Source organism: Canis lupus, chromosome 25, assembly GCF_048164855.1.
Source record: "Canis lupus baileyi chromosome 25, mCanLup2.hap1, whole genome shotgun sequence".
Classification (NCBI taxonomy): domain Eukaryota; kingdom Metazoa; phylum Chordata; class Mammalia; order Carnivora; family Canidae; genus Canis; species Canis lupus.
Genome location: NC_132862.1, coordinates 44,657,692 through 44,669,945, shown reverse-complemented (window position 1 = coordinate 44,669,945; position 12,254 = coordinate 44,657,692). Strand labels below are relative to the sequence as shown.

The 12,254-nt window shown below is 48.3% G+C and overlaps 1 protein-coding gene across 41 annotated transcripts in view; it reads right to left on the bottom strand.

The window, feature by feature from the left end:
• CACNA1C (calcium voltage-gated channel subunit alpha1 C) overlaps window positions 1-12,254 on the bottom strand; it is a 746,185-nt gene that overhangs the window by 459,503 nt on the left and 274,428 nt on the right. The gene's annotated exons all lie outside the window — the stretch shown is intronic.

The window sequence follows — 12,254 nt, the reverse complement described above, 5'->3', positions numbered from 1 at the left end:
TGAAAGAAAAATCATTATTAATTGGAGTTAGAGCACTAATTTTAACTGCAGCAGGAGCTGAGCTCACTCGATTTAGTGGTGTGCAGACTTTTCCTGAACTCCAGTGGATACTTCACAAATAACAATAAAAAATTTAACGGCAGGACAAACATGGAGTAGGCTACCCAGCCTCACTCATTAAACAACCTTCATCCACCAAGCTTGAGGATTCAAGCTGTTTTATGTGGTGGGCCACATTGCCTCAGCCTGCTGCAGATGAGAGAATAAATTTTCATGGTGTGTGGAGTTGCAGTAAGAAACGGGTTTCATTAGCCATGTTTCAGAGATGCAGAAACCAAAGGCCAGGGAAAGGAAGTGAGTTAGGGTCGATCAGAGGTGGTGCCAGTAGTCCTTGCAAAGCCCTACCTCTCACCCCGGGGCCCTTACTCTGTTCTGATTCCCGAATTGTTTTTGCTTCATGGAGGCTAGGAAGATTCCATCCTCTGCAGAGCTTCAGGGAAGCTGTTTCTGATTATTTGTCCAAGAGAGACATAACCAAAAGAGCATTTGGGTTATAAAGTGATTTCTTGCTCTACCCGGCAGAAGTCATATATATACATTCACATGGGACCGAGGCCGAGTTTGGTCACACTTGCAATGGCAGCATCTAGAAGGACTCCACCGAACCGGGAAGGTCGGGGGTGGGGACCTCAAGGGCTGTGGCAGGTCCCTTTGGGTAAACAGGAGGACGTCTGGCTGCTTCCTGGCAGCCTTGCTGAACTACCTCAACCTCCCTTCTCTGGAAACCTCTGCTGGAAATCTACAGGAGGGGCTTCTCCCCACCAACCACCCCCAGCACCTGCTTTTCATAGGAAGGTTTCAGCATGGTTTGTCTGAGCCATTTCATACCATCACACTTGAAAGTTCGGTGTTGCTCTGACTAGCTATCAACTGTCCACTCCTAGGCTGAACTGCAGTCCTTAAGAAACAGGTCGAATGAACCACATTTTCTGCTGGTGACTTGACTTCCCTTTGCCCTTCCTCTCCATGGCCTAGTAAGACTGTAAATGTACTCCATGGCTTGCTGTGCTCTTCAGAAGCTTTCAGGGATGGTTTTCTGCTCCCTAGTTATTGATGAGGCAGAAATGACACGATCCAGGAGGATTCACAGACACACATGCATGTGCACACATGTCAAACTCAGGACTTTCAAAAGTGACATGACTATTCTACAGAAGAGCTGTGCTGACTCAGAGCGAACTGTCCCTCCTTCTGCTTCACCCTGGAAGTTCTAAGTGCAGTTCACGGTAGAAGTGACTTTGGTGGGTGGGACGGATACTTTTCCAGCAAACCCATAAGGACAGAAAAGCCAGCTTAGACTGGTTGGGCAGAAGACACCATGAGGACCAAAGAATAAAAATCAGTTATTTTTCTGGGAGCTTCTTTTCATCTCCACCGAGAGTAGAACAAAATCCTAAAGCACATAGAATTTCCATTACAGCCAAAGAAGAGGTATTGGACAATGAGTCACTAGACAGTGGAATGAGTGCCGGAGGGTATGGCATTGGCACCACCATGGTGATCAAGCTAGGAGGCCGGCTGGGGGAGGGAGACAGCTGGAATTTGCTGCAGATCAGGATTCCATGTCTGACTCAGCCATTCAACACACGCCTTGAGTACCAGGTCAGTCTCTCTCAGCTTAACCAACAGGCACACCATCACCCACCTTGTCCCTTGCTGTGAGGATCAAGTGAGATAATGGATATAAAGGTCCTCAATGAACCACCCAGAGATCAGTTATCATCAGCCATACCCATAGTCCTGACTAAAGGTCTTGGGATGGAGAGGTTCTTGGGCTGGATTCCATGTTATGGGCATAAGCAGGAAAGTTTCTACCATGGTAAGTAGCCAAGCCCTCCCAATTCCAGCAGTCAGGGAGGTGAACAACCCAGAGCTAAAGATAAAGACGTCCCACATGGAGAGCTCAGTGCAGGGAGCTGGGCAGCTAGGGGGCAGGAGGCATCCATTCAGCAGGTGCCCCTGAAGCCAGGCCCTGTGTGATGTGCCATCAGGGCCTGTGGGGGAAGAGTGGAAACAGATGGACTGACAGAAACAGCCCTGTTCCCGAGGAATCACAAGGAAGGCAAGGCGGTTGTCTCTAATTCAGGGCCTCCACCAGAGCCCTGAACTAGACTTTAGGCCTGGCCCACCTGGGGCAGGTCAGTTGAGTCCTCTGATCCCCTCCAAGAAGGGAATGATCATAACCTGTGTGTAGAGACTCACAGGGGAGCCTAGACACCACAAACTGTAAAGGGATAACAGTAAACACTCCTCTAGCATTTACTCCGTGCCAGGCACTATCTAATCCTTTTACAACTAGAGGTCGGCAAACTTTTTCTGTAAAGGACTAGGCAGTAAATATTTGAGGATTTGTAGGCCAGACGGTGTCTGTCACAACCACTCATGTCTCCTTTTGTAGCAGAAAAACAGCTACACATAATACGTGAATGAGTGAGCATGGCTGTGTGCCACCAGAACTTTATTTACAAAAACAGGTGGTGTTTTGGCTTGTGGGCTACAGTTTGCCAACTCCTGCTTCACATATATTTACTCCCCATAACCTTATAAGGTATATATCTCTTTATACTCATTTCACAGATGAGAAGGGTGAGGCCCACGGATGTCAGATAGCTTGCTCAAGGTTGTACAGCTGGTGAGTGACAGAGCTGGGATTCAAACACAGGCAAGCTGGTTCCAGAGTGCATGCCTCACCTCTCGGAGAGCCTCCGCAGCATACTGTAAGTCAAGATTCCCCAACTGAGATGTCAGTCACATGTGACAAGAGTAAGGACAACCTGAATTTACCGAGGGCCTATTATCTGCCAGGCACTGTGCCAGCTGGGTCCCACAGGGGATCCTCACAGCAGCCCTGTGAGACCAGTGCTATTATGCCCCTCATGTTACAGATGGAGAAATTGTGATCAAGGGTTGATGTCACTTGTCCAAGGTCCCAGAGCTGGCAAATATCAGAGCCATAACTGAGCCTATGGCTGTCGACTCTGAGGCCCACTCCTCTCACCTCCATACTGTGAGGCCCTACAGCCACGAGGCCGCATCTCTTTCCCTTCTCTGGTTCACTTCTCCCAAGCTCCTTGCAAAAGTTGCAGTGGGATGCTGTTCTCCTCAAGAGTTGATGCCCACCGAGACTTTGGAGTCAGTGTGAGCACATATGCACTGACGCAGATCTGCACACTTGCTTAACCCCAGACAGAGAGGAGGACTCGCTTACGTTTTCTGTGGCTGCCATACCCGCTCCAGAATCATCTCTTGCATGTCCTGGATGTCACTTAGCAACACATCATCTGTCAGTTTCTATGGCACCATGGGCTTAACGTCTCACTTCCAGTTTGCTAATAAAAACATGGGAAAATGGAACACAGTAATGGGCCCTGGCTCCTTCACAATGGAAAGAGATGTTCCCTTGGGTCCCTGGCCTTGCTGTAGAGGAATGTTTCTTGGAAGGACATCATGGACATTCCCAGCATTCCAACTCTGGCCTCCAAACTCATCTGCTCCTCTCCTTAGCTGGTCAGGAGTTGAGCAGGAAAGAGACACTGTTCACTGGTTGTGTTTGTAAAGAAGAGTCCATCAGCCAGGAAGGAGTCAAATGTTACAGACTGAACGCTTGTGTCTCCACATCCGTCCGGAAATTCATATGTTGAAGCCCTAATCCCAATGTGATGGCATTTGGAGGTGGGGCTCTAGGAGGGAATTAGGTTTATATGAGGTCATCAGAGTAAGCCCCCATGGCGGGATTACTGACCTTATAAGTAGAAGAGACACGGGAGCTTTCTCTTTCTCTACTCAGCCAACTACCCCAGGAAAGAAAGGCCTTGTGGGTACACAGTGAGAAGGAAACTCTCTACAATCTAGGGATCCAGCCCTTGCCAGTGTCTTGATCTTGCACTTCCAGCTTCCAGAACTGTGAGAAACAAATGTCTGTTGTTTAAACCACCCTGTCCATGGTACTCCGTTCGGGCACACTGCGCTAAGACGTCAAAACAATATACAGTAGAAACAGAGAACAGGAGGACTACTGCACTTTGTTCCTTTACCAGGAGCCAACCCTCCCAGGTTAGAGACACTGTTGTGCTGTTATCTTTCCCAACAAAAAAGAAACACACACACATACACGTGGAATTTAGGAGTTAAAGAAAGGTCTGAGTAAACAAAAGCACCGAATAATCCAGCTCAATTTTAGAAATGGCTTTTTCTTTTTGAGAATGGGAGAGGTTTTTCTCTGGTCTGTAGAGGTTCTCAACCATCTGTCCACCTTCTGCAGTGGTCACAGCATTATTTCTCCTTTGTTCGTGTTGTGAGTGTGTATGTGGTTTTTGTTTGTTTTTTGTTTTGTTTTGTTTTGTTTTTGCTTTGCCACTAAAATTCAAGTCGTCTTCCTCCCCCTTTGTTCTTTGAGGAACAAAGAGAAGGAGCAGCAGGTGAAATGAGAGCAAGTGGAAGCTACGGAGAATTCAGTGGAAGGACAAAGAGGCTTGGCAAGAGTTTGGGGTTTAAGAAGAAAAAAGAATGAGTGATTGAAGATTTAACAAGTTTCAGCAAAGATTCCTTTGTCCCATTGCAAAATCTTGCCATCACAGGAAAGAAAGAGGAAGAAGCAGGAAATCGGATCCCACTCTGGCCCTTCACCAGAAGAATGAGGGAGCCCAGAGCTCAGCCATAGAGACAATGTGACCACCCAGAGGATGCCCGCCGTCACCCTGCTGTGTTAACACAGGACGTTCCATCACCATGTGGCACGAGGGCGCTTTCTCCACCCCAGCAATCCCTGAGGGATCTCGCAACAGAGGTTATATTGCATCTCGGCACACGTGAATTTAGCTAATGAAACCCACTGGGAACATGGAGTACAAGGACAAAGAAGCATCAGACTTACAGGAAAGACAGACCCTACGGAGCTGACAAGGCAGAGGAGGTGCAGGGGATCCACAGGTGACCTCCGGGGAAAATGCAAGGGTGCTCCAACCTTCATCAAATGTGCTGTGACCACATAAAGAAAGCAAGGTTAGGCAAAGCCACCCCTACCCCCAGCGTATTTTTAAGAAGAGCATAAGATTTGTTTCCAAAATAATCAGGGTGAAAACTGCACAAGACAAAACAGAATGAATTAGAGAAGCTACAAATTTTCAGGAGTCAAGGATTAAAGGAAGGAAATTGATATAGCCTTTCTTAATTTATAGTCTTAGCTTTCCTCAATTTTGAGTGAATTTTAGTTCTACCTCTGGGGGAGCTATTCCAGGACGTGACACACAGGGGAACGCAGGGGAGACAAGTGATCCCGGAGTGGATGGGAGAGGTAGAAGCCGGGGTATACCTTCTATGCACAAGGCTGTCACCTCCAAGAACTGGTCTCCTTGAAGATAGCAACTTGCACTTCTTACAGATTGAGTCACAACTTCAGGACATCACCATCTGCCCCACCTACACATCTGTCTAACGTGCCCTGGTCACCACCTGCCCTCACGCACCCCCTTCCACTGCCTCATGTTCTCCAGGGCAAGGACAGAGAGCTCGCTGACATCAGTAGAGCTACAGGGTAGCTCCATACCCAGGATACAGCACTGACTTTAAGCAAGTCACTGCTGGGATCTGTGGAAGAACAGGTTAGGGTAGAAGGTAGCAATTAAAACTACAGATGCAGCAGCCACGCGGGCTGGGTCCTCACCACGGCCCTAACCCTCACAACACACGGGACCGGGGGAAATGAACCTAACCTCTTAGCTACTCTGTGCCTCAGTCTCCTCATCTATACAATGGGAATATGATAGTATCTATCTCATAGCAGTGTTGTGAGTTACATAACTAACGTATTAAGAATAGTGCCGATTCCATGGAAAGTAAACTGTGAGTTTTAGTGGTTATCCAAATACGTTTCAGGAAAAGAGATATGGCTTACGGGACAAGGGAAGCCTGGGAGCTGCCATCCAAAAAGTCTCAGCAAAGCACTATATTCAGCAGATGATTTCTTGGCTCAGAATTCTTTCTTAGCTTCCATGGCTACAGAACTGGGTCTGTACTCCTCCGCCGGGCAGTGAAGGCCTGCAGAACCTGCCCCTTCCTGGCCAGCACTGTTCCTCCCATGCTTCCCTCCCTCCTGGGCCTAGATGTCGTGTCCCAGCTTTGGAAACCCCGGCCCCCACCCCCAGCCCCACTCTATCCTCTTGCCTAATCAGGGCCTGTCCCCTCTATAGGGACCCACATTCATGCCCAACATTGTCCTCCTGTGGCACTGACCATGGACATTCTTCATCTTAGCTGTCACCCACATACATGGCCATCTGCACCAGGCTCCCTCTCTTCCTTTCTTTGCTGGTCCTTCCTCTCAACACCATATGGCCAGTGCCTAATGAAGACTCTGGACAGGGAGCCTGGCTTCTATGACTCTCTTGCTACAGGCATATAGCGGGACAGTCACCACACTGAGCCCTCCGCTAACGGAGTGACACTGGGCGGCCAGTGCTTTGCTGGGTGCAGAGCCTTAGAGAGGGCCACAGTCCCTCATTGCAAATTCTCAGGGCCAGGCATATTTTGGAATTCTGGATGCTTCAGGTTCTAGAAAGGTCATGTGTGTGTATACTGTACATAATACCACAGCAGGGCAAAGGACCCCACAAGTCAATACACTCATACCATGAACATATGAATAGTCACTCTAAGCAGGTGAAATAGAGATAATACCTGCCCTTGTGTCAGTTGAGGTCACTCTGCCCCCAAATGAGTTTGGTCAAGTTTTCTGCCAAATGGATAGTGATTGAACTGCCATTTTTCAGAGATTTTCAGATTTTAGAGTCACAGAGGAAGGGCGATGCAGCTATAATAGGTGCTATGGGATTTAACAGAACATAAAATAAAAACAAACAAACATGGTAACTGCTGCCTTTAAGGAAGGCAGTGCAAAGCACGTGAGCTCAGACACTTAGATAGCCCTCTCTGAGCCTCAGCTGCCTAGTCTGCGAAATGGGAGGACACACACCTGACACGGACAGGTTTATCAAGCACCCAGCAAATTCCTGGCCAGGGATTCTGTAAGGATTCTTCCCTTTACTATCTATCCCATCAGCAGAAACTTCAACACTGGATGGCTGAGTACTCGTGTGCTAAAGATGTCCTCAGGAGAACTGAGCTGAGAAAAACCTACCTAAGAAGCTTCTTGGAGAGAATGAACTCAGAGCAAATCCTGCTGCTTCCGTTTTGTTAAAATCCTTAAGCTTCAGTTTTGTTGTATACAAAGTAGAAGAATAGAAGACCATTAACTGGAGCACCTCCTTTAAAGTATGCAGAATCCTGAGGAACAGCACCTATTCCACAGGGTGGCACAAAGCATGTGGGCCTCTCCACATAGCCATGCAATCTCTCTGCCTTGTTTGCTCTTCTTTCAACACTTTCCTAAGACACTTTGATTTCAAAAGACATCAAACACACAAACACAATTAGGCAATCAGCTCAGCAGCGGGGCAGAGTTCATAGTCAGTGAGAGAAAGCCAGTGGGATGTCAGGGTAAGAGACGAGATGGAGGCCTCAGGCTCGAAGGAGCTAGGTTTACAGTTGACTGTTTGTTTTTGTTGATAAAAGTCAAGTCTTCCCTGCAATGTCCACTGTGAAGGGAGTTCCTTTTTGCATAAATGAACCTAATCCCCCTGTTTATTAACACTAAACTTGACATTTATAGCTCAAGTGCTTTACTGGCATTAACCAATAATCCCCAGCACATTCCTGTGGGGGAGTTCGACACTGGGCTCTGAGCTGCTCCACAAGGGCCCTCGCACAGAGCAAACAGGCCCACAGCTCTGCCCTCAGGAGGAAGGTGCTCACACCACCTACCCCCGGGCCTTTTCCTCACAGAGCCCTACACACTGGGATTCCGCTCACACTTCCAAGTCCAAACACAGTGGGGAATGTGTACTGACCAAGCCACGGTGAGCACGGCTGGTACCTGAGGAGCTGTTCTGGAAGGAGCTGGCTGTCCGTGGTTTACAGAGTGTTGTGGCGGCCGGGCCGGGCTGAAGGATAAAAGGGCTAGGTTTGTCTTCACCTGGCATTCCCCCTTGGGAAACACCCTTCCCAGCCGGGTGAAGAATCCAGGTTCCGGCCCTGAGCGCTTCTGTTGGTGAAAGAGCTGCAACCAGAGTCAACACCACATTCCTAGGCTAGTGGTCATGAGCAAAGCAGGCAGCTAACATTCTGCAAAGCACACTGGGAAGCTAGAGGCCTCTTAATGTAATTAATGAAGGCCGTAGCTAGAAGAGTCTTGGAGTGAGCATGTAACTTCAGAGTGAGGAGGCCGGAGGCCTGAAACAGAAAAGGAAATCCTAGCAAAGCACAGCAGGGACGGATCCAGAGGGAGGGGAATGTCTTGGAGCTATCCAGAGAGCACGTTCTTAATCACCCCGCCTGGAGCTTTTAACCAGTTCCTTAGCAAAAATGAATTGGAATGTTATCATAACTCGGATGCATATCCACCATTGTGTAAAGCTGGCCCCATGTTCAAGCAAACTGAAGATCATTCTCTTTCCATTATGTCGACCTAGTTGTCTTCCACTCATTTTTACTATCTACGTAAAATCTCATGTTAAAAGGCTCCTCCAGGTACTGTTACATAGGAATATTTGTGTTGAGGGAATCTCATCTAACAGTTGCAGAGAGGCACTCAGTGCCCGGCACTGGCCTAAGCAGATGAACAGCGCCCTTGTGATACTGCTGTAACAAAGGACAGTGCGAGGTGCCCGGCGTTTGAGCACTTATCAGTGCAGGGCCTTGTTCTGGTGTATTAGCACATGGAACTTTCCTTAGCTCTGCTCACCATCACAGGAGGCAGGCCTTGTTAGCCTGGGTTTGTGGATGGCCTCATGGTGAAGAAACCTGACACTCCGGAGTTAAACTGGCTACCACCGAGAATTCATCAAACCCAGGCCAGACTACAACATGCCACCAGGCCACTTCATTCCTTCCCATCTCCCAACTCAGGGATCCTGGATGGCGATCATCTTCATGGAGGCTGCCACATGTGCTACACCACATCTGTGACCAAGGGCTCCTGGCCAACTATGAGCAGGGCAGGGAGAGTCCCAGGGCCACCGGGTCCTGACAATCCTCAGGCACTGCCTGGTTTGCATGGCACTCTCAGAGGGCATCACCACTTTCCTGATTCAGTTTGTCAGCAATTACTTACCAAACGGCTCTACAGACATCTCTGTACTAGAATTCATCCCTGTCGCCGGTACTCACAGCCTGGTCAGAGAAGATCACCACACATCGAATAATCCAAGATCAATTCCCATGCCATACAATGAGTGCTGAACAATGAGGAAATGTATGGCATCCACCTTATGAATAATAACCCCCATAACAACAAGCTTCTCACTCCTTAAGGATAGTACCTAACAGCTTACCGAGAAAGAGGATCCCATTCTCACAAAACAAAACACCAAACCTCAGGAGAAAAGACCCAAACACTGGAAAAAACTCTACCAGTTATAAGCTGCACGACCTTGAGTAAGACACGTAACCTATCTGAGCTTCAGTTCTTTCCTGTTGAGTTAAGAACAAGAACGTTTGTCAAGCCTACCACACAGGGTTCTTCTGAGGGTCAGGTGAAATCATGCATAGGAAAACACTCAAAAACTATAAGCCGTGCAACTGAACAGGTCATATATTATTGCTCTCACTTACCAATGAGGAAACAGGTGCCAACAGCAGAACCAGGACTAGAGAGTAGGTTTCCAGACCCTTTGGCCAGTGGTGTTCCTACCACGTGATGTTGTTTCTCTAAGTTCTAGGGGCACTTGGGAAGGGAAAGAGCCAGTCAGGCCTCAGTAGCCCAGGAAGACTCTTTGGAGCATAGGTCACACACCCCCAACCAACAGGCCAACATGATCCACAGAGGTGTTATATTTGGCTGGTATAGTTATTTTAAAAATTTTTGTGTGCCAACACTTATGAAGCATTAGGTTTCACCAAAAATGCATATTACCTTTCTTAAATCAGAAGGACTCGTGACAATAGGTGGACATTCCCTCATGGTGATAATCTGCTGCAGCTACACCTTTAGGGAACATGTGTTCTTGTGTGTCACCACTCCTCCATCCCCTACTGTTTCTCCAACCTGGAGGCCAAGTGTCAGAGGCTATTTTTCACGATTCTTATATTGCCATTTTCCTGCCACACTGGGGATGAGCACACATCTATGGGAATACAAACCCTCTCCCTGCTGGGGGAGGCCTGCTTCACATACGTTTCTCGCCTGGCTCTCGAAGGCATGGGATTCTGAAACCTCTGACCTGAAGGCCACAGAGAATCCCAGGAGGTAAGGAGGCAGGCTAGGAAAATAGTGCGGCCATGCAGTGACCCTGAAGCAGAAGCCTGACTGGAATGAGGGGCTGTGCGGATGGGGACAGGGACAAGTAGAGGACTGGAAGATGTTTGGATCAAAAAATGAAGCTGTGTTATGGAAGGAGGATCTTGAGTGATGATGGTGACAGCAGGGGACCAGGGGACAGGGCATGGTAATACTGCCTTCAGGCAGAGAGGGAGCAGAGGTGCCCGTGACTGAAAACGAGGAGAAATACTTTGCAAATTCATTCATTCAACACAACTGTCTCAAACGCTTATTGTGTTCTAGGTACTAGGAAAACATCAGGGCTAAAACCAGACCCAAATCCCTGCTTTCTCAGCAGAGACCACCAAGTTGGGAAGAATCTTGCCACAGAACCTACCCCCCTACCCCCGTTCACGATCCTGCCCATTAGGTGTCCAGCAAGCAAGGACAGACAAACGGCAGAATTTATGGTTTTCCCCCAGACGGCTGCTGAACAGGAGGGGGAGGGGGGTTGGGGGGGTTAATGGGTCAGAAATGATCCACCTGCCCCTGCTCAGCCCGTGAAAGCACAAAGCGACTCGAAACCCCACTCATTAATCTTCTAAGACATTGGATGAACCTCAGAATTACGGCATAGACAGTGGGGTCTGTCATTCCTCTGACCTATTTTTCCAGGCTTCTTACATTGTGTGATGGATCACATGTATATTCCCCCACACAAGCACTCTCTTCTGCTCACCTGCTCTCTGGCTTGTGTGCAAGCCACACACACACACACACACACACACACACACACAGAGTTACCTTTAAGCTTTTTCAGAAGGGGTCACCTTGACACAAGATAGTCTTATAGAAGGGGTACTCTGCATGTGAAAAAAAAGAGGAAACACACAGGCATAGCTCAGGGCACCTCATGACAATTCTTTTAGTTCCACTGTGGAGGAGACAGAAAAACTAATTACCCGGGCAAATGAGGAAAATGATAGAGTATTTCCATGTAAAGTGGAAGCATGATAAAGACTTTCTTCCACCAGGGTGGCCAAGGGCAATGCAAAGAGGAGAAATGTTTGTAATATTTCTGCCCGTAAGTACATAATCACTAACTACATCCACCACAGGTTCGCTACTTGTTTTGCTCACTGGCCTCTAGCAAGCACCATGGAGCTGAGAAGGGCAAGCAGAGAAGGAGCCGTTGGTGCAAGCTGGTGATGTGGAGGACTGGCACATGAACTGGGCAGACGCAGCAAGGAAGAGGAGGCATCCCCTAGATATCCCTAGATATTTACTATGCACCTGGCACTGCGCTGGCCACTAGGGCTGCTGGCATGACAGAGTGGGAAGGGGTGGACGAGGGCCAGAACACCTAAGATGACCACCCTGGCAGAGGAGCTTGGAGATGGAGGGGGGCCAGAACATGGAAGATGACCGGGAGGTCTTGCAGATGAGTGGGCGTGACAAGGAGTAAAGACTACAGCAGGCAAGTATAAGATAGAATCAAATGAGAGAAAGGGTGTGTGTGTGTGTGTGTGTGTGTGTGCGTGTGTGTGTGTGTGTGTGTGTGTGTGTAAAGGGAAGATGGACAACGGAAGAGAGGAAAAATAATGTGGTATGACAGAAAAGCCTGTGGTTGAGATAACTTGGATTTGAATGCTAGTTCTTCTACATGATCTTGGGCAAGTTACTTAATGCTAAAGCTTCTGTGTTCTCGTACTCAAAAATGAGGGGAGGGTAATAATATTTATCTCCGAGGATTCTTCTGAGTGTTAGGTGAATGATCTACATGAGAGCACCCTGCCGGTGCGGCAGTGGGTGTGCAACAAACGCTGTCCTGCTCACTTGCTCCTTGACACGTGGGGGGAAATCAGGCCTTCAGGGCCATATG